Here is a 27,675-nt window from a genome sequence, read left to right as displayed (position 1 = left end):
TCCAATGAGTTCACCTTTAATATTTCCCCGCCCCTAGTGCATTTCCTGCTTCCTGCCTCTTGCAAAACCCAGGTGTTTCTGATTGTCTAGTCAAACATTTCTGTCTATTCCAAGCCTGCATGCTTGTTATTCCTCACCGGATGATCTGCATTGTAATGCCAATGTCCAGTGATCCTCATTTCTCCACATCAGGTTTGATTTCTTTACTTGATTTCAAAGTCACTAAAGTTTTTGTTATGCAGCCTCCACTTATTTCCCCATGTTTGGATCATACTACACATTGACCACTCTGCAAAATCCAGGCCAACAAATTTACACATTTTCATTCCTTCTTGATTCAGTAACCTAATACACTAAGCAAAACTTTACAGTTGAAGTAAATGCAATGAAATATGCATATATTGTTACCTCATTTGATTGCAATGTATAAATCTGCAGTTTTAGTATGTGCTGATCTTTTAACTCACTGGCTGCCATTGATGGCAATATAAGTCCAATCAGTTTGAACTGAGAGAGAAAAATAACTTTATATTTCCTATTCCCCTAGTTTAAATGGATTTGGACATCTTGGAGCTATTTACTCTGTTCAATTCACATTTGAATCACAATCCGACATCACTTTATTGGACATCTATTCCCGTCAATGGCCTGAAAATGCAATCCAAAGTGATTTTAGCCATCGCAAATAATCGATGCACCCATTGTTCTACTCCCTATAGTTGTTTTGGGCCACTTGCCACCCTCCCTCATTTGGCCTCTACTCCCTTTTCACCTTTATTGTCAGCTTTTTGCCTCATCCCGCCTTTCCAAAACACTTTAAACCCACCAAAGGAAAATGGCCGTCAATCTCATCTCTTTTGCAAAGGTGTAGTCACCGACCGGGAGAATGACAAGGAGGTGGTCCACCTCTTTGATCTCCCCCGGAGGGGGGCAAATGGCTTTGGGATTGTCTGGCAAGTGGCGGGGGGTCATATCAAAAGTGGTTTATCTTCAGAGGTGCATTAGTACACTATCTAAATGTTGATTTGTTCACACCGACATCTGAGGAACACCTAAATGAGGTGAGAAAAGGAAACTCCCACTCTATGCAAATGTCATCAATGGTCAAGTTCACATCTCTTTAATGGTATAATGTTGGGATTTTTTCTTTTGTTTTTCTTGTGAGACCCCGCTGTTAAGAGCCAGTGACTTTAAAGGTCGCATTGTAAATACAAATGAACAGTAGTAAAAGGCATTTGTTGAGCAGGTCAAGGTAGATATTTTAGGGAATCATGAAAAGCATCAGAAAACCTAATGCAGGCTGGAAAATGAAAGTATGAATGTACTTAAAAACTCCCCTAACACTTTTAATGTATACTTAAAGAAAAAGAATCTACATTGCAGCGGCATTTGGTTAAAATTAAAATGTTAATAAATGAATGAATTAATAATTTAATTAAGAATAAGCTACTGAATTGCAAAGGTGGTCGTACATTTCCATTTACAAAATGTTGTTATTTTTGTGTTGATTTTAAACACCTATTTTAAAATAGACAGTCAAATACCCTTTGTTTGATTAAAAAAATCTTAATTTTTCACTCCGGAAAGAGAACAGTTGTACATTAATTTAAAACTACAAGAAAAACACTAATATTTTGTAATGTCTTTTTAAACGGATGAAAAAAATGGATAAATTGGAATCATCGATGCAGTCAACCATTAAAATTGTAAAGTAGCAGAGTTAATCATTTCAAATGACTATTGATTCAAAAGTCTATTTCCTTTAAATCTATTTTTGAAGGCCGTCCCTGATTGGATGCACCCTTTACCACAAAAGCAGGGAAAAAAGCCTCTGAGGTTTGGCGCTCTGTGTGTGTTCCTCCTTCGACGTGGGTGGGAAACATCGTCCACAGCCGCACAAAGACGGATAAATCTAAAACGTGTCTTGAAAAGCAAAGAGTTAAACAATAACATGGGGAAATTACTTGATTTATGACTAAATGACATCACAGGCATTAAATGATAAACACTGTCCAACTCGATAGATTCTGCTGAATTAGCTTGAAGAGATGATTATATGTTGATCGTTGATGCATAGTATTTCCAGACATCAATAGAAACATTCTAGCATACATGTGTGATGGTGTTTCTATGTTTATTGTCATTATTATTTTACTCCTAATGTAAATCACTTGAAAACTCTGCTTAACGTAAGTTGAGAAAATAAATCGAATATTTTGTGTGCAAAATTTCAAAGCATTAGTTTACTAAAATTCAATACATCTTGGATGTCTTGATCACATGTGTCAAAGTGGCGGCCCGGGGGCCAAATCTGGCCCGCCGCATCATTTTGTGTGGCCCGGAAAAGTAAATCATGAGTGCTGACTTTCTGTTTTAGGATCAAATTAAAATGACAAGTATAGATATGTATATTAAATTTCCTGATTTTTGCCCCCTTTAAATCAATAATTGTAATTTTTAATCATTTTTTCTGTTTTTAGTTTAAAAATCACTTTGTAAAATCTAAAAATACACATATAAAAAAAAGCTAAAATAAACATTGTTTTAGATGTATAGGAAACTTTATATTAAGGGGTTTTAACCCAGTTCTTTTGAACCATTTATAAACAAAATCTAAATATTATATCTTAAATCTACTAGGTTGATCGCTTGCCCCAATCCAAATGTATTAGATCTAAGTAAAGAGTATAAAAAGTCAGTATAAAAATTACAATTGACATGAAAATGATGATACAAAAGGGAAGAATAACTTGATTCATCATTCTGTGACTTGTGAAAAAATACAGCTATTAATCTTTATACAGTTGGTTGCTATTAAAACAACAAATATAATCCTTTTTATGGTAGTTTGTTGTCATTTTAAGAGTCAACGTTTTACTATTTCTCCATTTTCTTTTCACCGTAACCACAGCAGCCACTTTTCTATCATAAACTTGATGTGCGTAGTCTTCTTTTATAGTGCAAAATGAATATTGAATAAATGCGCAACAAATACACAAGCAGTTTTCCGTCTTTGTTTGCTTTGGCAAAGGGATTCGTCATCCCATATGAAACGACCACATGGCGCAAATTAGCCTTGTTGGGCTCCGTTGACTCTGTACAAGCCTGATAAGCATTCTTTTCTTATAAAATGAGCATAGCTAAATCGCCAGGAAGCGATCCGTAGAACCGATAGGAGCTTCACCGAGCATCTCGGGCTCCTCGGCACGTGTGGAGTCGCTTAGATCCGACATAACCCCACTCGATCTCGTCTAATCTGCGCTTAAAATATCTTCAAAACTAGAGCTTTAGCCCGGCGGACACGGGCCTTATCACTCATCGATTATGTCTCTGAGATGAAAGGGGAACACCGGCCTTTCTTTGTGCCCATATGGAAGCATTTGTCGGACAGATGGGCTATTGGACAAGGTTAAAGCCATTTGGTAATGGGGACGGTCACACTAACACCACTTCAATATTATCGGTAGTCTTAGAAAAGATGTTTTTACAGCTCGGCTTCTTCTCGTCATTCCCGCAGACGTTGCGCGCGGTTTCTTGCAGCCTCGTCTCTTGGCCGCAAAGATGTCAGCCATTTTGATTGCAGCCAAAGGGGGGGTCGGCGATTAGCCTTATAGCCGCACGGCAGTTGATTTTGGTTTTCTGCCGAGTCAGCGTCGCAACGAGCGCGTGTTGACAAATTGAAAATAGTGCAAATAAAATGGAAATAAATTGCAGGCGGTAGTAAAATGTTATGGATTGTGAATCTAATGAGCAAGGCTGTGGTTTTACTCGCACGAGGATGGAACAAATCAAGACTTTACCCACTCACTCTTTCTTTTTTTTTCGACTTTGCAGAGATAAAGAATCAAAAGCATCTGGAGACAGTTTCAGATGGAACCCAATGGGTGAGGAAGCAGAACAAAAAAAGACAATAATCCCTCCTTCCGCTACATTGACATTGTACTTTTTGGTGAGTAATCAATTCAATGTAACAATTTAAGTTTAATACAGTAAGACAACAACCTAAATTTGAAGTATATTAAATGTCTATAAATTAAGGGTGTGTAATGGTTTGGCAATCCGTACTTTACTGCAAAATTCAGGCATGGAAACAGTTTTATTTGCACATGGCCACCAGAAGATGGCAGAGAAGCAACATAAACAAACCATTATTTTCCTGCTGATTATTTTCGATTATTTAATTTGCCAAAGGAAGGCCGTATTTTTATTTTTTTCATTCCCCAAGTGATAAAATCAAAATCAGTTTGCAGAAACCTTATTAGTTAGCTTTGGAAGCAAAAAAAAAAAATCAAAGAAATTCCAGCAGTGTCAATTGCAGGGAAGAACCCCAAAATTATGACTCAAATTGCAAATCAAGACATTGACCTCATTTTTATTAGTTTATTTTTAACTATTAAAAAATACCACAAAAATGTATTTCTAAAATTACTTTAAAAAAATCCATACAGGTGCTTCTAGTCCTTTTCCAAACAAGGCTATCCGCAAAACCCGCATTCCCAAACTCTCCAGAGCAATTAACGCCTGTGTAGCAATGGTTTGAGGCCCGCAGCCCATTTTTATTTTTGGAGGGGGGGGGGGGGGGGGGGGGGGGTAATTGAGTGCAAAGACGTCCAAGTGTTGCCACAAGGGAACATTTGAAACATCTTTTTTTTTTCTTCTTGTTGTTGTGTCCGTAATTTACCAAAACGTAGCTCCTGTAATGTAATCACGAGCATGCATCATTCTCTTGGCGTGCTCAGGTTGTTTTGGAACCGCTTTTTTCCCACAGGGCGAAATTAAAAAAGCAAAAACAGTCATCCATTTAATTTTAAAAAATTATAATAATTATATAAGAAATAATGTGGTACTGCAGTCATATGACAGGTGTTGTAAAAGTTTTATGATTAATTTTTCCATATATCATGCACAATTCCCATGATACAGTTCAGTATCCTGAGTTTCAGACTCCAATTTTGCAAAGGCGTGCGTTCGCAACAGCGCTCAGTGTTTTGCAGAATGTGTCAAGACGATATTGGCAAGCCAGCCAGAACAACCCTTGCGACATGGATAATTTTATGGCCGTCATGAGTCATTGAATGTCACTCCCACAAGAAATAACTTGGATGAAAACTAAAAGGACAGCGTAGACGACATAGTGCTTAGCATTTGACCTGAATATAATGGTTCTAAAAGTCTGAAATAAAACTACCTACTTTACGGTGTTATTTTAGTTCACTTTTGACTTCTGATACTAGTCAAGACACATTATTATGATATATTGGACCTTCTTTGTGTATCCAATCACGTACTGATTGAACTATTACTGTCAGTAAGATGATGAGTGCTTTTGTTATTTTTTCCCCCTCTTTTATCAACCATCTTGTTTTCCATTATGCACCCAAGGAATCGGTTCATTGATAGTTTGACCATTTTCCATTTAAGCACCCGTTGATGGCGACTTTGTTTCTTTCCCTTATAAACATTCCTCTTATACTTTTTTCACATTAGGAATTGGGGCGTTGATAGAGGAGTAATTTCTTATGTTTGTTTTGATTGGGAGTGTCTTTGTTTTTTTGTCCCTTCATAGTTACACTTGATTTTCCATTTCTACCTATGGAATTAGGGTACCAATAGTGAGTTTTTTTTTCCCTCATGTATCCTCTTCTATCTTCCATTAATGGAAGGATATAAGTTAACACTTTCCCAGCCAATGAGAATGATCTAATGTATTTAAAGTGGGAGGATTGGCTGAAATTCTCATCTTTCAATGCCGTTTCTTAATCTCCCCCCGCCTCCTGCCAGTCAAAATACATTGGACATCCAGCACTGTCAAAGGTTGCCAATGAGTTGATGTTATTCAATGCCCAAAACCTGTTCTATGCCTCTTTGCAATATGTTTCATCCCTCAACTATGATTTATTTTGGCATTTTTCTCACCATTTTTTGAGGGCAAACTAATTTCTAGTTTCACTTTCCAACTCAGAATTGGCTTCTCTTTTCCCACTCTGATTTCCTGAAAACCGACATTCCCGTCACTCCACTTACTCATCCGAGATGGAGACACTTTGAGGAATGCGCATCCTTCCTGACATTACAAGACTCTTTATCAACTAACAGGAGCAGAAGGAGGGATAATAAGGCTCTTTGTGACCTCTTATCTGACAGGATATGAAGCAACTCACAAAATAGCTTCCTTCAGTGGTCATTGAGCAACGAGTAGCACCCCCTTCCTCTTTTTCAATGTGAGGTGGCAGGTGGCCTGGGGGTATTTGTAGAAGTTCTGAACTCTCCTTAAATGCCTTGCATTAAGAAACAACAACACTTTAGGCCGGGAGTTGCAATGATGGCTATTGGGATGGCCGGGATCCAACAGATGTGGCCCTGACTTTTTCAAAGACAACCAAATATAACTGGCCCTAGCAGACAGAGTGGAGTTTGTGAGTATTATTTTTGTTAATGGGATCTAAGGGGACATCGTTTTCCTGATGTGGTGCCATTGAAGCTGCTGTATTAAAGGCTTGAGTTCCTCTTCTGCCGCTCAGACACAAACTGCATCCCAGTTATTAAGGAAGGAAGTTCCCACCGTGCACTCTAATGAGAGAGGCCTGGATGGCTTTTATTTTTTGATGTGATTTTTCATTTGAAGTGCACTGCTGAGTTTTTTTGTTTGTGTTTTTTTACGTTCAGAAATATTGGGTAGGCTGTACATGACCATTTCAAGACAATAAAAGAAGATTAGGGGAAAAATGTGCATCACCCATGAATGAGGTTATTTACATACATATGGCTCACTTTTTTATAAGGCGTCTATACTGCTTTGGTATTTTTATAACAATAAGAAAAAAATAACCGTTTGATGCTTGAATTGACATTACAAAAACAAACAAGTACATTAAAAATTGTTAGATTTAAAATGTTGGTCAATATGTTCAAAATAAAATGAAAATAGAACAAAATCCAAATAAAAACATTTAAAATGTTGGCCAAAAAGACAACCAGTTGAAATTTAGTGTCCAACCAGCCTACTATGCATGTCTTTGGAATATAGTAGGAAACCAGAGTACCCAGGTAAAACCCACATAAGCCTGTGGAGAACATGCAAACTCCTCACATCTGGACTGAGCTCGATTTGAACCCAGGACCACAGAACTGAGAGGCTGACGCACTAACCACTCTTCTCAAAAAATCTTCATCTCTTATCGTCCCATAAATCTGCACCCTTATAAATGATGACTCGTAGTAAATCTAAAGAAGAGACACGCAGAAGATCTTGGGTCAGATACGTCACGTTGCAGAAATAGGCAAAAACAAAGCCCGCCTACTTCTGTGATGCTTTCACATGTGTCGAAACAACATAACGATTAGCTCTGCGGTGACCAGCTGCCCCTCCCTGCTCGGCTGGCACATGGAAACAACTGTGGCTGGTCCTGCTTGCTTTTGATGGAGGCCACATGACAAGGAGGTCAGAAACAAAAAGAGAAGGCGCCGTGTGTGTGATCCTAATGTACACTTGATGTAAAATCCCCCCCCCCCCCTTCCCCAATCCCACCTTCACCTCCTTTAAAGAAACTCTCACTCTTGAGCTTCAATAAAGGACTGAGAAGGACACTTTCATGGATCGTTAAACTTTAAGAAATGGCTATGCAAAACCTGCACTTTTTGGGGGGAATTGATCAATGTGGATTTCCTACGCTCTCTCGGAAGCAAGGAAACAGGAAGGGGGAGATGTGTGAAGGAGGGGAACGAGGGGGGGTTTGAAATATGATCCTGGAGCCTGTGTCGCATTAGCCTTCACAGGCGCTGCGGCAGACGCACTGGCACCACTGAGCCAAGAAGACAACGGCGACCATAGTGGCGGAAACACTGGGACCAGTATAGGGTATACTGTTTTGTTTTGAAGCGATTTAAGCCTGGGAATACATTTCTGAATTTGTAGGGGTTCCGAACAGGTTCCCAGTGGAACTCCTTGGGAATTTAGGAAGGATTTCCCCAGTTAAATATGGAATTTGATTGAGTGTAGGCTCCTATTGAATGGCGATAGATGTCCAAATTCATTTGAAATGGGGGGGAAATTAACTAAAGTTCATCTGCTGCTGGCCCTTAAAAAAAAAGCTTACTAACTTGAACTGGAAGTTAAATTGTTGGTGTTTGAAGCAATGTATATTTAAAATTTTCAGAATTTTAAGGGTTCTGAACACGTTCCAGGTGGAAAGTCTTACAAGGCTATGTATAAAAATAAACAGGAATCCCAATGTTCTGATTTGAAGGCATTTAGAATGACTTAAATGAAAATGTTGGCAGTCTTTACAGGGGAACTCCTTTGAAATTTAGGCACAAAATCCTCATTCACACTGAATTTAGTGGTTACAAACACCTGAAAATCAACATAATGGAGAGGTTTGTAAAATGTAAGGTCTTCAAACATTCCCAGACAAACCTTTAGGAAATTTAGGGGAAAAAAATACCACAATTAACAAAAGTTGAGTAGACATTTAGATTTTTTTTATTTGAGTCTCAAATGTTTAGTTAAGCACGAAGTTGTGCATTTTGATTCAATGCATATTATTCAGATACAAACCTCCAAATTGGAAGTGCTTTCCATGTGGAACTTCTTGGAAATTTTAGAATAAAAAGACAACATTAGACCTTAGTGGCCATAAAAGTCTCAAGAAACCCGATGTATATTTTTGGCACCGCCCTCCCCAAATCCATCACCTTTTATACAGGCGCCGCCTCATACATCATCACACACGTGCCCTGTGGACTTGTCATCCTTTTGGGTTACGGTCAAGCCGGCGCTCCCCTCATGATGTCTCCTTACTGCTCTGTAATTTCCTGCCTTTTCTCCCCCGGCTTTTCGTTCTTGTCTAGCATGTTTTCCTGTGAAGAATGCGTCTCCTGTCGCTACACCAACAAGAGGCAAAACAACCTATTTTGCCGTCTGACTCAGTAAATTAAGCGCCCAAAAATTCCAAGAATTCTTTTAAATGTTGCGTGTGTGTGTGTATAGACAAAAATTGACGCCACTGAGCGAATCCCATTTAAAAGATTCAATACATTTTAACTGAGATGTTTGAATGAATAAATACAAAAAAATATGTACTTAGTGAATTCATTTGTAAGATTATTCAAAGTCAGAGACACATTTTATACATATTTTTCGAATGAAAAAATACAAGGGCACTAAGCTGTCGATATAATGTAGCTAAATTGTAAAATAAATAAATAAATTGATGTAAGTAAGTAACATTTGAATATAATAATACATTAACACAATAAAAAATAAAACGTCTAAAAATGAAAAAGGTCTTTGTTAAAGTTATATAAATACTTATAAATATAAATATATAAATATATATAAAAATATATAAATAATATATAAAAAACTATAAATACGAAAATATATATATTTTTTTTAAAGCATCGGCTCTATTGGTCGAGCACATTTTTCATAATGGCAGATTTGATCAGGTAATAATTGCAATCAAGATGTCCAATTCATTTTTGCAGGGAGGTTGGCTTAGTTCAAATGGATTTGAGTTGTAAACTGATTCCAATTGACAGCAGAGGGATGATTGGACACTGAAAGAGTTAATATCTCCAACCTTCCTGTGCAACACAAGCAACGTTTAAAGAGGCGCTGTCTGTTTTGCTCTCTTGGCGTTGACGCTTCTGCGGCGACTCCACTAATGGCGCCGTAATTTCCAGCCTGGCCTTTGATGTTTCCCTGACGCGTTACCTGGAGCCTGCACTTCTCTTGAGGTTTTTTCAGGACGGGGCGGACTCGCCCTATAGGCCCTCAGTAGGCTAATTAAATGTAATTGCTACATTTTTTTTTTTCGAGCAGCAGTGCCCCCGCCAAACGGGAAAAGCCTTGTAATAAGGGAGATTGCATGAAGGGTCCGAGGATCACAGACGCCAAACAGGAGACGAGTGGAGACGTCCACCCCCCCAAAAAAACTTCACCCCTCTTCACTATGTCGCCTTCTCTGCCCTGAGCAGACCTAGTCATTACTTCCCTTTTTTTTTGTCTTGCGAGCTCAAAATGTTCATTCAAATTGGAAAAAAAGTCATGCTAGTCATGTGCTTTTAAAAATGTATTTCTATTTTATCATTTATTGAATGCTTTGACTGTTTTCGTTCAAGATGACTCAAGAGAGAATAAAGGGAGTGTTATCAAATTTGCAGGACATCCTTCTCATATCAAACGGTCACAGAGGTCAGAGTATGAATTCTGCAATAACCTGATGAAGGAATATCTTATTTAACTCACATTTGCAGGGCGGGCATATGATTAGAAGACAAAGGGGCTAAGGTCAAAGAAGTCAAAACTTTGGCCTTGCATTTTGGCTAGTGTGTTCTTAATGTTTTGGTGGTCATTGTTTTTAAAAGGCAATGTAGGTGGCATGGAAGGATAGGTGCATGTTTGCATATTTTAGTCACTTCATGTTGATTTATGTTTTACTCCCTGTTTAATTTGGTCCCTTGTTTATTTTTTGCAAGGACTCCAAGCCGTATCCAGTCTGTTTTCCCATCCCTCCTCTACCATACCTGAATCAAATGATCAACTCATCACCAAGCTCACCAGAAGCTTGATTGATAACGTCCCTGACGGGAATTGGGCCTACAGTGACACTTGAAAGGTAGGACTTGAAAGTTTATTCTTTAGACATGCATAGTATTTAAGAGAAACGCCTATAAAGGACTAATGTCAGGATTTAATGTACTTCATGGATTGTCGCTCGGCATCTCCTTAAATCGTTCCGAGTCCCTGATTTTGCTGCCACTCTTTTCGTAGTTAATCATGGCTCCGATGCATGGCAAGATGCAGACATCCCCCTTTCACCCCCTATTTTATTCCGCACCACAAATTGATCTCATGCTGCGTCATGATTTACTGTCTCCGTTACGGTAATCACTACCAGATCTGCGCTCACCGTCGGCGACACCAGCGGCTGCTGGAAACTTTGACAGACAGTAGGACTATAGATATCTTGCATAAGTGTAGATGTCTAAAAGTGGAGATGGAGGTGTAAATAACTGGTTGCCATTTTTGTGTCAGGGAGACACTTAAATTATCCCTAAATTGATGAATTCTTGACAGACTTATGAGCTGTTTTAACATTACTTATTAACTCATTGACCCTTCCAGTTAAAATAGATTGGACGTCTATTGCCGTCAAGTAGGGAGATTTCTACTTTGAGCGTTTCCATTCGTGCCAGTTGAAATCAGGCAGTGATAAATCTTCCAATTGAGCGATTGAATGGGTCACCCTCGCATGGAGGCTTTTAACGGCTTGATTTATGTGTGTGTGTGTGTCACATAAATATGATGCACTTCCTTCCTAAAAAGGGAAATGCGCAAACATGTATTTTGGTGGGCCTCTGAATTGGGCAAAAGTGTTTGATCTAAGCGTGCAAATGTGACATTCGACATGATTGCTACGTTTCTTTGAAGATGCCAATTGACTTTCATGTCAATATTAAATCGTTCATCCGTCTTGAACTGTTTGCGTAGAAGTGTTGACGTAATGCAATTTGCTCTATTTACCATGAAAGAATCGTTTCATTATGGCATCGTTTCATGGTGTTTTATGTAACGAAATATAGGATAATTGTTCATTTGTCTAAATATAACATTTGGGTACTCATGTTTTTGGTGAGGAAAAATACTAAAAAGAAGTGTTCACAATGTAAAATTAACAAATGCAAATCATGAATAACAATTCAATTTGATTTAATTGCTATTATTAAATGATTTTACTTGATATTTCAAGAAGTGACATGATTGAGGAATACAGTCAATTTATAATTGTTCATTCATACAGTTGGAAAGTAATGTAGGAATACTAATCTATTTTATTATAGTTATTTTAAATGCATAATTTATTCATAAATGATTTTGTCACTGTTAAATAATTCATTCATATTTATCAGGAAATAAATGAATTTAATAAATGTCATTGAAATTTAACACAAAAATATGATGAAACATTTTTATATTTAATTGTAAAATACAGAAGCAATTCCACTGATTTCATTAGTGTTAACATTTTTAAAAACAATGACTGAAACATTGCTAATTTTAATTGTAAATATGAATTATTATTATTATTATTATTATTAAGTGGACCTCTCTGTTTGGGCGTCTGCACCCGTATTCTGGCCCCAGATCTAAATAAGAAAATGGCTCTTTTTAAGGATCAGTTCTCAGTTGCACCTCATGCATCTTCATAAAATTGCAAATTGCCTTATACTGGGAGCAATTTAAATGCTCATGGGCATTCCAAAATACCACGCGTAAAGTGGCTGATAGCAAAGAAGCACCCACAAACAAAATAACGGTGTGGTCGGCCCCCCAAAACCACAGGCTCGAACACGCTGTTAACCGAGCACACGAGGTTTCGATTTTTGGCCGCCGTCGTGTGTGAATCATTGGGGTACGCGGATCCAGATAAAGAAAGTGCTGATGTCACCTGCATATTTTCTACACGATGACAGCTTTTGTTTGCCTCCAACAATTGGCAACACTTATGTTGAGGTCGTCTAACTTTTCTGACTCGTTGGGTGACCGGCTGCAAAACGTCACTCCCTTTTCGACATATTTTCAGTAGATTTTGTCATTGTGTTAGACATGATATATTGAAGGCGCTACACGTCCAATTATTTTGAATTAGAGGGATGAATGAACATTAATTCAGGCATTGGGGCACTTTTGTCCCATTAAACTGGAACCTTACACAAGGTGAATGGAATTATGAACACTTCCAAGAAAATTTACAGTTAATGTTATCATTTAAATTACCAAAAAAAACATATAAAATAGAATTGCTGAAGTTAGAAGCCAAATGACTTTAAATTGTCTCAAGAATGGTGTCCGTTTGGTACTAGAAATCTCACCTACACTTCTTTAAGGGCATGCACAGTCGTGCAACACCATTTCAATCTAGAAAACTGATTAAAAATGTCCCAATTGAGGTTTATTTCATCTTGGTTTAATTGTTTTCTAAAACAGAACAAAAATGCATTTGAGCAGGGATGTGTAGACTACTTAGCCGCAGTATATTCAAAAAATAAGAAGCAAAGAGTCGCGGGGTTGATTGTGAGTGTGGATGGTCGTTCTCTCTTGTAGCTCTCTCTGTGCCCTACGATTGACTGGCGACCAATCTATCGTGTAGTCTGCCTTTTGCTCCAAGTCAGCTGGGATAGGCTCCAGCAACCCTTACAAGGTTGAACATAGGAGTAGACACTACTTTGTGAATGTTTACATGTCTAGAGAGCTAGAAAATAATTATTGTCTTGCACGTTTAACATGAGATGGTGTTTATTACTGTAATTGATGACAAAGACAGTCTGACGAGGCTTTTACTCCCTACCCCTCCTGTAGTGGTCGCTCCTCCATGATGAAAGCATCCCATAATCCCGCTGGAACGACAGTGGACAAAATAGGGATAAGAGCCGAGAGGAAATTGCAGTACAAACAGCCAGACGAGTGCCAGCGACACGGCCCAGTGAATACGCTTTCGTGTGTTTGCGGAGGGCTTCAAGCTTGCACTCAATCCTTTGAGCCGTTAGCAACAGGTGACCTGGGGGGAGATACAGTGACAGATTTGAAGCCCCCCCACCTGAGGTGTAAGGGTTCATCAGTGGAAATATATTAATGCCCTGTGTGGAAAAACAGGAGGTTAGGCCAGGATGCTAATCTTCTCCTTCCTTACAGGAGGCGTCTTAGTTAAATGGTATGCGACTATGGATGGTGTGTTTATGTAGCTACTTTAATACGAGAGTATGTTTTCTCTTATATTGCATATAATTTGCTCAATAACAGTCGCATATGTTATTAAGTTACCGCAGAACTTCAACAGGGCAGGAAAGAACGCAACTGATTAACTGTTTGTCTTCTAGATGGAAGATGGGAATGTTCTACAGTGGAATTAGGATTGTTTTGAATAGCAAATTTTGGGATAGTGTAATTTAGGACTAACACAAGGAATGTAAGTTAATTTGTGTGGACATTATGGATTATCATTAAGGAATTTGACTTCACAGAGACATCATTTAATTGGCAGTGTCGGGAACAGCTTTAATGGTGACAAATGAGCCTGTAAAGTCAAAATGATCTGTCCTCACTGTTCAAAACAAAGTCTTTCTTGCACTTACTTTACCTGCCAAACTGCATGCGGCAAGGGTTAAGAAAACTCACTAAGAAGTCATTTCTAGTCTAGGCAGCAACTGTACTTTGGGGGGAAAAAATGCTGTTCTCGCAATCCCATTTTGGCTGACTTTTTGAGTTTTCGTTTTAAAAACAGACATTCATGTAAACGACTCCCATAAACAGGACTGTTTTAACACATTTTTGGTCGTGTGTAAAAGCCCCCAAGTCTGGAGTGCAAGGCCCAAAAATAACAAGCAGAAAAAAAAAACGACTCTTGAATTCAAATTGCAGGTTTGGAATTAAGAATCGGGCTGTGACGGGGAGTAAACATCCCAAACGTCACATTAAATGGCTGCTTTTTGGCCCGGCGCGTCATACAGTGGCAACCCAAAGTGTCCCAGACGCCACAGACACAGATATTAAAAAGCCATTCGCATGGGGCATAGATTTGTACGCTGATATGTTAGCGAAGCGGGCCCACGACCGAGGCGCCGAACCCACTGCCTGTCTCCGCTGCGCTTTAGCCACTATTATGCTAGATTGAAAGGGCAAGACGTTTTGGCTGCTGTCATCTTGTGTCAGAGCACCGCAGGGACCGCGACGTGGTTAAACGGGCTCATAAATAAACACCACACGCAGGCACTCGGCGGCCCTGCGGTTTTGGCCCAGGCTCCTGGCTACGCCCCTTTATCCCGCCCCGTGCCAAGCGCCAGACCCTACGTTCGGGCTTCATAAGTCATCCAGCAGACTGATGTACCCCCCCCCCCCCTCTTTTTCTCCAGTGCATTCCGATACGTAGGCTCCACCTCGTCCCTGGCTGCGCTCAAGCAACACCGCCATGACAAGCGGTGATGGAAAAACTGAGGGCTTCTCTCGCAAAGCAGTCCTGGGGTCCCCTGTGCGAAGGTCGCCCCTCCCTAGCTGCCCACCCGGGTCTCTGTCGCTGCCCTGTCTGTCTTCTCCTGCAGTGGGGACCACACAGATGTTCCAAACCACATCCAAGACGTCTGGCTGGTACCAACACTCGAACACTCTCTCACACACACACACACACACACACACACACACACACACACACACACACACACACACACACACACACACACACACACACACACACACACACACACACACACACACATAGAGCAAACTAACGAGATGCCAAGCAACAAAACGGTGCCTGCCGAAGCAAAGCACACATCTTTGTTTAAAGACAACGAGGGTTGGAAACTCTGCTAGACCATCTCAAAGGCAACTTGTCACGTTACGTACGAGATGAGCTTGCACTTGGGAAAAGTGGCAGACCAAAAAAAAACTATATACTCCTAGTTCCAAGGGAGCTTTGATCTACACAAATGAGAATAACACATGATGACGCTAATGTAAAATGGAAGCTTACATGGCCTTATTGCGTCGAAGGCCCTTAACCCAAAATAATTGGCACCAGCCCGGAAGATGAGACCACCCTTCCGGGTATTTGCTGTGCACCAAATTTTGCTGGTTTGTACTCAAAACAGCCTGAAAAGTCCACGCCACATACTTTAGTCTAGAACAAAAGGTGCAATATGCCCTTCAATCCAAATCAACCTGTCTGAAACCAGGTCAAGACTCCCAACCAAGACCTGCCCAAATGTACAAGACTAGTCCAACATTTCCATTCAATATATGTATCCATAAAGTATGGGCGCATATCAGTTTTATTTAAGCCAGCTACTGTTTTAATACCTCTGAAAAGGAGTCAAAGCCACCAATTACTCATGTGGGTACGCGAGCATGAGCGCCTAACCCACTCAAGCACGAGGCGGGTGTGGGAACGCGCGGTTTCAGCGACACTGGCACCAATGGCGGTTTGGGAGTAAAATACTCATTTGGAGAAAACGAGGCGCGCACCTCGGGCCAGACCGCATGGCGTTTAAATCATTTTGCCTTAATTGCTTTTTAACAAGGCTGCCTACTGCGTCGACATTCGCCGTTGACATTGCGGACGCTGAAACGCTGGCTAGTCTGGACACGTAGGAGCGTGACACCCATTTTTGGGAGAAACTCCGATGATGCTTCCTTGTAAAAAGCAACAAGGAGCGAAAAGCAGAACAGCGTCTCGCCACTACGGCTCTAATTGGAGATGCCGGTGCGCAATTGCACGAGATAAGATGCGACGGCGCATCGAGGCACGAGTGAGGCCAAGGCTTTCATTAAGGGAGCCAGACGCTTTTCTGGGCGGGATGCCTTTGAAATAGCTGTGTCTGTCTCTTAAGCCTTATGTTTTGTCGCTTTCTCAAGAGTAGTGTTGGGTGGAACGCATTACTGTAATATAATTACTTTTTCCCGTAACAAGCAATGCATTATTTTGCTGGAAATATAATAACTTTGCAGTTTTACGCTTTCATTAATTGCTAGTTTGTGTATTATTCTTTTCATTCATTATAAATATTGCTTAGCCTTGTCAGCGTAGGAGTGCTTTGAAACATTTTTATAAAGTCAAGATTCGATTAGCATGAAGTGAATAACAAAAGTTAAAAATTTGGTTTTTGAATTCCACCAGAACATCAGAAATATTTATTGCTATTGCTTACTGTTTGCCTAAATATTTGAAATTTTGTCAATGTAAAAATCCCAGTTTGCTTATTTTGTATTCATTTGAATAATTCTGCATTGTTATGAGCTAATATTAGATTTTATCTAAAAGTAAATAACATGAAATTAGACATTTTAAAAATGTTTTTGTTTTTTATTTTCAATCTTAATATTTTTAATATTTATGTTTAAATGTTCTGTTCATTTTCAAACTAATATTTTTTTTAAATAAAACATAGTGTTGCCCTTTAAGAAAATGACAGACCTGAATGTACCCTCAGTTTAAGCAGTCCTCCATAAGGAAAATGTGTAAAAATGCATAAAATATGCACCAAAAAAGTGTAAAAACATGCGCACCAGAATTATATTGTATCACCTAGTCATGCAGGACAGGAAAATAGGAAGCAAAAGTAAAAAAGAAAAGAAAAAGGGAAAAAAAGTACACTTATTATTTAAAGTAATATCCCGTAGGTTTTCCCACAAGTCTCCGAGTCGCACCAAAATCATAAAATGATACATTAACATGATTTATGACTACTTTTGGGGTCCATGAGTATTACCGGCATCAACGCTTACAGCATGTCCCCATTTAGTGGTTTAATAAAGCCACACAATATATTTCACACAAATATGTAATGACGCCTGGGAGTGTTCCAGCAAATTTTTAGATCAGCTTTTTGCCAGATTTCTTTTATTTTTTTCTTCATATTTTTAAAATTCTCTTTTCAGGCAGTTTTGCATTACGTCAGGTACTGATATTGTTGATTAATAGCGCTACCTTGTGGTCATTTTGAGGTAAAAACGAAAACATAATATGATATGGTTTAGAAAAGTTTGTAAAATACTATAATGGTTGGATTGAAAATATTTCATGAATTTACAGTAGTTGGGGTATTGTTTAAATTCTTAAATAAAATAATTATTCTAATTATTACAATAAGATTATAATAATAAAAACGTTGGAAAAATGGCCTAGAGAAATAAAATAATTAAAATGTATAATTATTATTTTAGAAATGTTAGAGTAAAATTATAAAGATATCACCATTTTTAAAGGACTGAATACTTTGCAAGAAGCTCCTTTTGATGTTGATAGAAAATACCTAACTTGATAGTTTTTGGTCAAATTTTTATCAATGAAAGAAAAAGGACAATTTGGAGTTATGTAATAAGTATTCTTGGACAAAATATAATTAACATCAGTCTGCGATTCATATATTTTTTTTAGGCTAGCAAGGAAGGCCTTGCAGGCCCTGATGGTCGACCCCTGGAGAAGACTGACCTCGACCCCTCGACTCCGGAACTAATTAGGTAACCACTCATCTGCCGGGACGCCAGACAGAGAAAATTAAATAGTTTACATAGATATTTTCCTTTTTTTGAGAGGTCCAGTTAACACTTTTTAATTGAATTTTCACTTGTGAATTTTTGCAGGGCTGTTTTGCTGTTGGCACCCCGACAGTGACATGACAAGTTTGCAATACTTTGCACTGGAAATTTTCTTCAGATCTGTAACCAAGGACGGGCCAGGCCACACGCCGCAGGCAAATCTAATTAGCGAGCGATGATGTGTGCATATGGAGGGGGCCGATTCCTAATCTGTAGCCGGGGGCCTGCACTGCCAAAAGGTAAGAGTTAAATCGATCAGTGGGAAAATTCAAAATCCTCTACATGCCCTGAAGAGGACACACCAAATGTTTATGAAATGGATTTTTAGTAGGTTGCAGCAAGTTGGAGCCTGTGGGAAAGCTTTGGTGAGTTTAGCATTGATTGGGAGCATTTAAAGACTTCTGCCTCTCAAGAGGATAGAGTTGAGGCAGAATTTTTTGGAGGGTAACTTTAACGTTTTGTGATAAATTATATAATGTAAGATTTTAAAAATTAATTTTGAATCTCTGAGTTAATAAAGCAATGAAATAAAATCACTGAATGCCAATCACTGTCAATGGCAGTCACTGAATTTGCAAATAAAGAAATATAAAGGAAGCACTGGAGGGATACTTAGATGCAAAGTAAATGTAGGAATAATCACATGTGAGAAAATCAAAATTAAATTGGGAAAAATACAAGAAAAATTTGTTAAATCCTAACATAAAATATAAAAAAACCCCTTAAAAACATGTTTTAAAAAGTACTCCATACGAGTACTTACTTTGGCCAGGAGATGACGATGTAACGCCGTGATGCAGCCCAACTAGTATTGCCATAATATAATGTACTTGCATTTTGAACTTATAATGAATACTCAAAAAAGACACGTTTCGATATTATATAAAGGGACACATTTTTAAAATTAAAAACATCCTCTATCACCTTCACTATTAAGACCAGTGAAAAATCTAATTTCTGGTAGTGTGTAATATAAAATATGATAAATAAAAGCCGCCAATATTTAGTGGTAATACTATGCAACACACTCAAATGATAACAGAATAATAAAACATCTACTTTCATGCTTTGCAATACTTCTGACTCCCCTAATTTAAACCAAGATAGCTTGCCTAACAAATTTAAAATTCCTGAATAATCTGCATTAAAATTATTCACTCTTCACAGAGGACAAAGAATTAACACAACAACCATTTCTCATCAAGTCTAATTTCTGCAGTTTTTTCCTAATTTCCTCAATTAAATTATGCAAGTATTTACAGACATGTTGGAATTCAAACAGCACAGATAGATGAAAAATACTACTCACCTGTGGGAGGGAGAAGGTCCTAGCCGGCTGTAAAATGCACCAAAGTGCCAAACTGGGAAAGCCTACAGAGTGTTTACCTTCAAAGTAAAAACCTGAGCATGTTAATAAACATTCACAGCGACATCCAGCAATCAAACAAAATGACCCTACAGCAGATGGCGAGTGTGCGGCAGTGTTGTTGCCACATGGGCTGATGGGAATAGTTCAAAGCTCTTTGCTCGATATCACCACAAAGGGATCGAGCTTAACATTGGGAAATCGTGACACACGGCAAAATGCTTGTGTTATTTTTGCATTTGGTTCAAAATGGGAAAACTTAAGAGTACTGCGGCCTTCTTTGTGGTTTGTGCAATTGAGGATCACAGTCTTTTTTCTGCTTTTCCCCTTCTGCTCAGTTTTTCACCATTTCTGATGAGTTTTCCTCCACTTTTTACTCAGTTTTTGATTTCATTTACTTATTGTTCTTTTGCAATATTTCACTTTTTTATATTTATTTTTAAGTGCTTTCTGCAGCTTTTCGCCTCCTTCATTAGTTAATAAGGCATTTTGGACACGTGTTTTCTCCTATTTATGGATGTTGTCATAAAACGCTAGTTGGCATGCCTGATGTAAAGTATGGATGAAAACTTACAAAAAAAGTAAATTTTAAAACGCTTCTTAACTAGTATTTATTCCTCACAGCCATAATTTATGAATACATATTAAAGGTTACTGTTGTATTCTCTAGAAAATGAAGGGTGGTCATTTTTTGATCCAGTTATGGAAGAGTGTGGGATCTAGTCATTTGTGCATCTAAGGGTTAGCTCAATGGTGCCCATTGATGGGGCTAGACGTCCAAACCAGTTGTAGTGCAAAGTTGGCAGCGTTCATTCATCACAACCCTCACACTTCAAATGGATTGTATGCCTAGTAGTGATAAACTCATTAAAATTCACAGTAGAAGGATAAAAAGAGTCACACTATTGGACATCTTTCCAACATGACTCGCCTTCAAAACAGACCAATTTGATAGAGAGTATATAAAAAGTGTCCCTTGTCCTTGGTGGATTTTGATATAATGCAGGAAATATATTAAAACATTACAATATCATTTTTAAACCACAAATATAAACTGTACATTAATCTTGTTTTCTGGGAACATTAGATTAAAGCTTCTTTTCAGAAGAACATCAACATTGGGACAGGATTGTTTTTTTTGCCCGTCATTTAATCCAGTAAGAGACACGATGTGGGGGATATTATCCTGATACGGGCACAGAAGGATCATTTTAATCCAATTCTTTAGGACAAAAAGAAAACAAGGGCCCCTGCGGGGGTGGTGGCGGCGTGGAGCATGGGGTAGAAATATTAGCTTCAAAGTGAGTTTGATTTTGGGGTCCAGAATTTACATGACTCCCATGTGGAAGACTGGAGTTTGAAACCCGCTGTTGTATGAAACATTTTCCCTTAGTTGTTTCTATTTATTTGTTGTCATGACCTTCCAATGATGACAAAGGAAAGTGTAGCCAATATGTGGTGTAGAGATTTGTTCACCTGACTCCCATGTGGGGGACTGGGGTTTGAATCCTCTTGTCGTTTGATACATTGTCACTTAATTGTTTCTGTGCATTTGTAGTCAAGAGCTTCAAATGATGACTAAGGAAAGTGTAGCCAAATTGTGGCCTATTTTCCCTTAGTTGTTTCTGTGTGCTTCTTGTCAAAACACTCAAATTAATACTAAGGAAAGTCTAGCCACTCGGTGGCACAGGGGTTAGATCACTGGACTCCCGTCTGGGAGACCTGGGTTCGATTCCCGCTGTCGGCACACATTTTCACTTAGTTGTTTCTGTTTACTTCTTGTCAAGACACTCAAATGATTACTATGGAAAGTGTAGTCACTTGGTTGGTGCAGAGGTTAGTTCACAGGACTCCCGTCTGGGAGACCTGGGTTCGATTCCCGCTGTCGGCACACATTTTCACTTAGTTCTTTCTGTGTACTTCTTGGAAAGACACTCAAATGATTACTAAGGAAAGTGTAGTCACTTGGTTGGCGCAGAGGTTAGTTCACAGGACTCCCGACCGGGAGACCTGGGTTCAATTCCCGCTGTCGTCCTTTGGCTGATCAGGACACCATGTGGTCTGGAAAATGGAACAAGAAGAAAAAAAAAGAAAAATCTTTTTAATTTTTATTAAACACTTAGTCATACTTTTCAGCAAAAGGTTATATTCCGAACTGCCTTCGGCAGTTCGGAAGACAGTTGAAGGACCTGTCTGTGCGAAAGGCGTTCTCGGGTCGGCCTTCGGCCGACCCTCGACCGCTTGCTTGGTCAGTGAACCGCCGACACCGGGAAGCGAACTCACGTTCTCTCCGTTCAAAGGCGAGTGTGCAACCCACTACACCAACTCGTGCCCCACTTATACATAGGTGTTGAAACGTTTTATCCAAGGAAATGGGGTGAAACACTTAGTCATTTTTTGGACAAAATGCTTCATACACTACTGAAGACTTATACACTTAAACACTTACACATTAATACTTATTCTTTAAACTGAATAATATTTGGAAAATCTTTGCCTGCACTGGGATTTGAACCCAGGACCTCAGGGGTGGTAGACTGATGACTTAACCACTGGGCCACCACCCAGTGAGAGAAAGTGGTAGTACTTATACTTTTACCTCTTTCATTTACCTGAAACACTTAGTAATTTTTTTGACTAAATGTTTCATCCACCACTGAATACTAATTCAGTTAGACACTTAGACATTAATACTTATTCTTTAAACTGATTAATATTTCGAAAATCTTTGCCTGCACCGGGATTTGAACCCAGGACCTCAGGGGTGGTAGACTGATGACTTAACCACTAGGCCACCACCCGGTGAGAGAAAGTGGTAGTACTTATACTTTTACCTCTTTCATTTACCTGAAACACTTAGTAATTTTTTTGACTAAATGTTTCATCCACCACTGAATACTTATTCAGTTAGACACTTAGACATTATTACTTATTCTTTAAACTGAATAATATTTGGAAAATCTTTGACTGCACCGGGATTTGAACCCAGGACCTCAGGGGTGGTAGACTGATGACTTAACCACTGGGCCACCACCCGGTGAGAGGAAGTGGTAGTACTTATACTTTTACCTCTTTCATTTACCTGAAACACTTAGTAATTTTTTTGACTAAATGTTTCATCCACCACTGAATACTTATTCAGTTAGACACTTAGACATTAATACTTATTCTTTAAACTGAATAATATTTGGAAAATCTTTGCCTGCACTGGGATTTGAACCCAGGACCTCAGGTGTGGTAGACTGATGACTTAACCACTGGGCCACCACCCGGTGAGAGAAAGTGGTAGTACTTATACTTTTACCTCTTTCATTTACCTGAAACACTTAATCATTTTTTTGACTAAATGTTTCATCCACCACTGAATACTAATTCAGTTAGACACTTAGACATTAATACTTATTCTTTAAACTGAATAATATTTGGAAAATCTTTGCCTGCTCTGGGATTTGAACCCAGGACCACAGGGGTGGTAGACTGATAACTTATCCACTAGGCCACCAACCGGTGAGAGAAAGTGGTAGTACTTATACCTTTTACCTCTTTCATTCACATGAATAATATTTGGAAAATCTTTGCAGGCACTAGGATTTGAACCTAGGACCAAAGAGATGGAAGACTGATGACTTAACCACTGGGCCACCACTCTGTGAGTGATGTTAGTAATACTTATACATTTATCTTATTCATTTACCTGAATAATATTTGGAAAATATTTGCAGGCACTAGGATTTGAACCTAGGACCATAGAGATGGAAGACTGATGACTTAACCACTGGGCCACCACCCAGTGAGAGAAAGTAGTAATACTTATACATTTATCTTATCCATTTACCTGAATAATATTCGGAAAATATTTGCAGGTACTTGGATTTGAACCAAGGACCACAGAGACAGTAGACTGATGACTTAACCACTGGGCCACCACCCAGTGAGAGAAAGTAGTAATACTTATACATTTATCTTATCCATTTACCTGAATAATATTCGGAAAATATCTGCAGGTACTTGGATTTGAACCCAGGACCACAGAGACAGTAGACTGATGACTTAACCACTGGGCCACCAACCTGTGAGTGAATGTTGTAATACTTATACATTTGTCTTATTCATTTACCTGAATAATATTTGGAAAATCTTTGCATCCACTAGGATTTGAACCCAGGACCACAGAGACAGAAGACTGATGACTTAACCACTGGGCCACCACCCAGTGAGAGAAAGTAGTAATACTTATACATTTATCTTATCCATTTACCTGAATAATATTCGGAAAATATCTGCAGGTACTTGGATTTGAACCCAGGACCACAGAGACAGTAGACTGATGACTTAACCACTGGGCCACCAACCTGTGAGTGAATGTTGTAATACTTATACATTTGTCTTATTCATTTACCTGAATAATATTTGGAAAATCTTTGCATCCACTAGGATTTGAACCCAGGACCACAGAGACAGAAGACTGATGACTTAACCACTGGGCCACCACTCTGTGAGAGAAAGTGGAAATACTTATACTTTTATCTTATTCTTTTACTTGAATAATATTTGGAAAATCTTTGCAGGCACTAGGATTTGAACCCAGGACTACAGCGGTGGAAGACTGATGACTTAACCACTGGGCCACCACTCTGCGAGAGAAGGTAGAAATACTTATACTTTTATCTTATTCATTTACCTGAATAATATTTGGAAAATCTTTGCAGGTACTTGGATTTGAACACAGACCCACAGAGATGGAAGACTGATGACTTAACCACTGGGCCACCACTCTGTGAGAGAAGATAGTAATACTTATACTTTTATCTTATTCATTTACTTGAATAATATTTGGAAAATCTTTGCAGGCACTAGGATTTGAACCTAGGACAATAGAGATGGAAGACTGATGCCTTAACCACTGGGCCACCACCCGGTGGAGAAAGTGGTAGTACTTATACTTTTATCTTATTCATTTACCTGGATAATATTGGGAAAATATTTGCATGTACTAGGATTTGAACCCAGGCTAGAGCGGTGGAAGACTGATGACTTAACCACTGGGCCACCAATCTGTGAGTGAATGTAGTAATACTTATACATTTGTCTTATTCATTTACCTGAACAATATTTGGAAAATCTTTGCAGGTATTTGGATTTGAACCGAGGACCACAAAGACAGAAGACTGATGACTTAACCACTGGGCCACCACTCGGTGAGAGAAGGTAATAATACTTATACTTTTATCTTATTCATTGACTTGAATAATATTTGGAAAATCTTTGCAGGCACTAGGATTTGAACCCAGGACCATGGAGAAGAAAGACTAATGACTTAACCACTGGGCCACCAATCTGTGAGTGATGTTAGTAATACTTATACATTTATCTTATTCATTTACCTGAATAATATTTGGAAAATCTTTGCATCCACTAGGATTTGAACCCAGGACTACAGCAGTGGAAGACTGAAGACTTAACCACTGGGCCACCACCCTGTGAGAGAAGGTAGAAATACTTATACTTTTATCTTATTCATTTACTTGAATAATATTTGGAAAATCTTTGCAGGCACTAGGATTTGAACATAGGACCATAGAGATGGAAGACTAATGACTTAACCACTGGGCCACCAATCTATGAGTAAACGTAGTAATACTTATACATTTATCTTATTCATTTACCCGAATAATATTTGGAAAATCTTTGCAGGTACTTGGATTTGAATGCAGACCCACAGAGATGGAAGACTGATGACTTAACCACTGGGCCACCACTCTGTGAGTGAAGATAGTAATACTTATACATTTATCTTATTCATTTACTTTAATAATATTTGGAAAATCTTTGCAGGCACTAGGATTTGAACCCAGGACTACAGCAGTGGAATACCGATGACTTAACCACTGGGCCACCACTCTGTGAGAGCAGGTAGTAACACTTATACTTTTATCTTATTCATTTACTTTAATAATATTTGGAAAATCTTGGCAGGCACTAGGATTTGAACCCAGGACCACAAAGACAGAAGACTGATGACTTAACCACTGGGCCACCACTCTGTGAGAGAAGGTAGTAATACTTATACTTTTATCTTATTCATTTACCTGGATAATATTGGGAAAATATTTGCATGTGCTAGGATTTGAACCCAGGACTACAGGGGTGGAAGACTGATGACTTAACCACTGGGCAACCACTATGTGAGAGAAGGTAGTAATACTTATATTTTTATCTTATTTATTTACCTTTATAATATTGGGAAAATCTTTGCAGGTACTTGGATTTGAACCCAGACCCACAGAGATAGAAGACTGATGACTTAACCACTGGGCCACCAATCTGTGAGTGAAGTTAGTAATACTATACTATACTATTATTCAGTTAGACACTTAGGCATTAGAACTTAGTCATTTACTTGAATAATATTTGGAAAATCCTTGCAGGCACTAGGATTTGAACATAGGACCATAGAGATGGAAGACTGATGACTTAACCACTGGGCCACCACTCTGTGAGTGAAGTTAGTAATACTTATACATTTATCTTATTCATTTACCTGGATAATATTGGGAAAATATTTGCATGCACTAGGATTTGAACGCAGGATTAGAGCGACGGAAGACTGATGACTTAACCACTCTTCATGATTAGGCAGTAGTACTTGTTGTTTTTGTCTCTTTTCACTCCCAGATCAAACTTAGCACTTTATTGTGCCTTCAAGTGGGAAAAGTTAGGTATGTTTACTGAGCACAGCAAACCAGAATTTGAACCCAGGTCCACAGAGATGGGAGTCCAATGACTTATTCACTGGTCCACTGGATCCCAAATTGAGCAGTTGTATTTATTTACTATGTCGTATTTTTTTTTAAAGAAAAAAAGCCTTACTGTACCATGTCAATTTTGTAAGGAAAAAAGTCCTGTTATACATTGTCATTTATTTTATAAATAAAGGATTGTTATACATTGTCATTTTTTTAAAAGGCCTTACTATACTATGGCATTTATACGTATACACACGTATACACATACATATATACATGCACATATACACATACATATACCCACACACACACACACACACACACACACACACACACACACACACACACACACACACACACACACACACACACACACACACACACACACACACACACACACACACACACACACACACACACACACACACACACACACACACACACACACACACACACACACACACACACACACACACACATATATATATATATACACACACACATACATACAGACAGACATACATACATACATATATACAAAACCTCGGGCGTGTTTCCTTGAAATTACATCATAATCGTTCTTAACTAAACTGTGGCCTATTTTCAATCATTGTCAGAAAATGTCACTAGCGGCAAAACTCAACAGATGTTAACGTGAGTACTCCCGTCGCAGAATTTATTTAGTGTCGCTCAACCAAATTCCTGGTAAATTGTTAATCCCCCTCTGCATGACGCATGGTTATTTTAGGGAGAGCAGATTTTGTACTGCTGGTGTTGTTGTTGAACAAGGTTCCAATCCTGACCTAGTTGCATCGTTGCTCTCTTGAAGGAACTTCGTTCGCCTCGGCGCGTGTCTCGCTCTGCTCTCTGTTTGACTGCCTTCAAAACTTTCTGCCAACTTGATTGGCAGCACTTTGTTTGTGATTGAATGCCATATAAAAGGTAATGCCATCATTCACATGTAAGACTGATGACTTAACCACTGGGCCACCAATCTGTGAGTGAAGGTAGTAATACTTATACTTTTATCTTATTCATTTACCTGAATAATATTTGGAAAATCTTTGCAGGTACTTGGATTTGAACCCAGGACCAAAGAGACAGAAGACTGATGACTTAACCACTGGGCCACCACTCTGTGTGAGAAGGTTGTAATACTTATACTTTTATCTTATTCATTTACCTGGATAATATTGGGAAAATCTTTGCAGGTACTTAGATTTGAACCCAGAACCACAGAGATAAAAGACTGATGATTTAACCACTGGGCCACCACTCTGTGAGAGAAGATAGTAATACTTATACTTTTATCTTATTCATTTACTTGAATAATATTTGGAAAATCTTTGCAGGCACTAGGATTTGAACCTAGGACCATAGAGGGGGAAGACTAATGACTTAAACACTGGGCCACCAATCTGTGAGTGAAGGTAGTAATACTTATACATTTATCTTATTCATTTACC

The 27,675-nt window shown here is 38.7% G+C and overlaps 3 long non-coding RNA genes across 3 annotated transcripts; 2 read left to right on the top strand and 1 right to left on the bottom strand.

The window, feature by feature from the left end:
• The first annotated feature begins 47 nt into the window (after positions 1-47).
• On the top strand, positions 48-18,686 carry LOC144205498 (uncharacterized). Its single transcript, XR_013328111.1, has 6 exons — positions 48-192; positions 3,835-3,949; positions 10,483-10,622; positions 14,917-15,148; positions 17,937-18,019; positions 18,143-18,686. It is a non-coding gene; the product is annotated as an uncharacterized LOC144205498 (long non-coding RNA).
• On the bottom strand, positions 13,286-19,569 carry LOC144205499 (uncharacterized). The gene is made up of 2 exons (XR_013328112.1): positions 19,407-19,569; positions 13,286-13,565 (listed from the first exon to the last, which is right to left on the bottom strand). It is a non-coding gene; the product is annotated as an uncharacterized LOC144205499 (long non-coding RNA).
• A 7,424-nt stretch (positions 19,570-26,993) lies between these two features.
• On the top strand, positions 26,994-27,611 carry LOC144205213 (uncharacterized). The gene is made up of 3 exons (XR_013328029.1): positions 26,994-27,357; positions 27,421-27,488; positions 27,562-27,611. It is a non-coding gene; the product is annotated as an uncharacterized LOC144205213 (long non-coding RNA).
• Positions 27,612-27,675: the final 64 nt, after the last annotated feature.

The sequence above is a fragment of the Stigmatopora nigra genome, chromosome 12 (assembly GCF_051989575.1).
Source record: "Stigmatopora nigra isolate UIUO_SnigA chromosome 12, RoL_Snig_1.1, whole genome shotgun sequence".
NCBI lineage: Eukaryota > Metazoa > Chordata > Actinopteri > Syngnathiformes > Syngnathidae > Stigmatopora > Stigmatopora nigra.
Note: the sequence above shows the minus strand (reverse complement) of the source record. Positions and strands in the feature narration are given on the sequence as shown.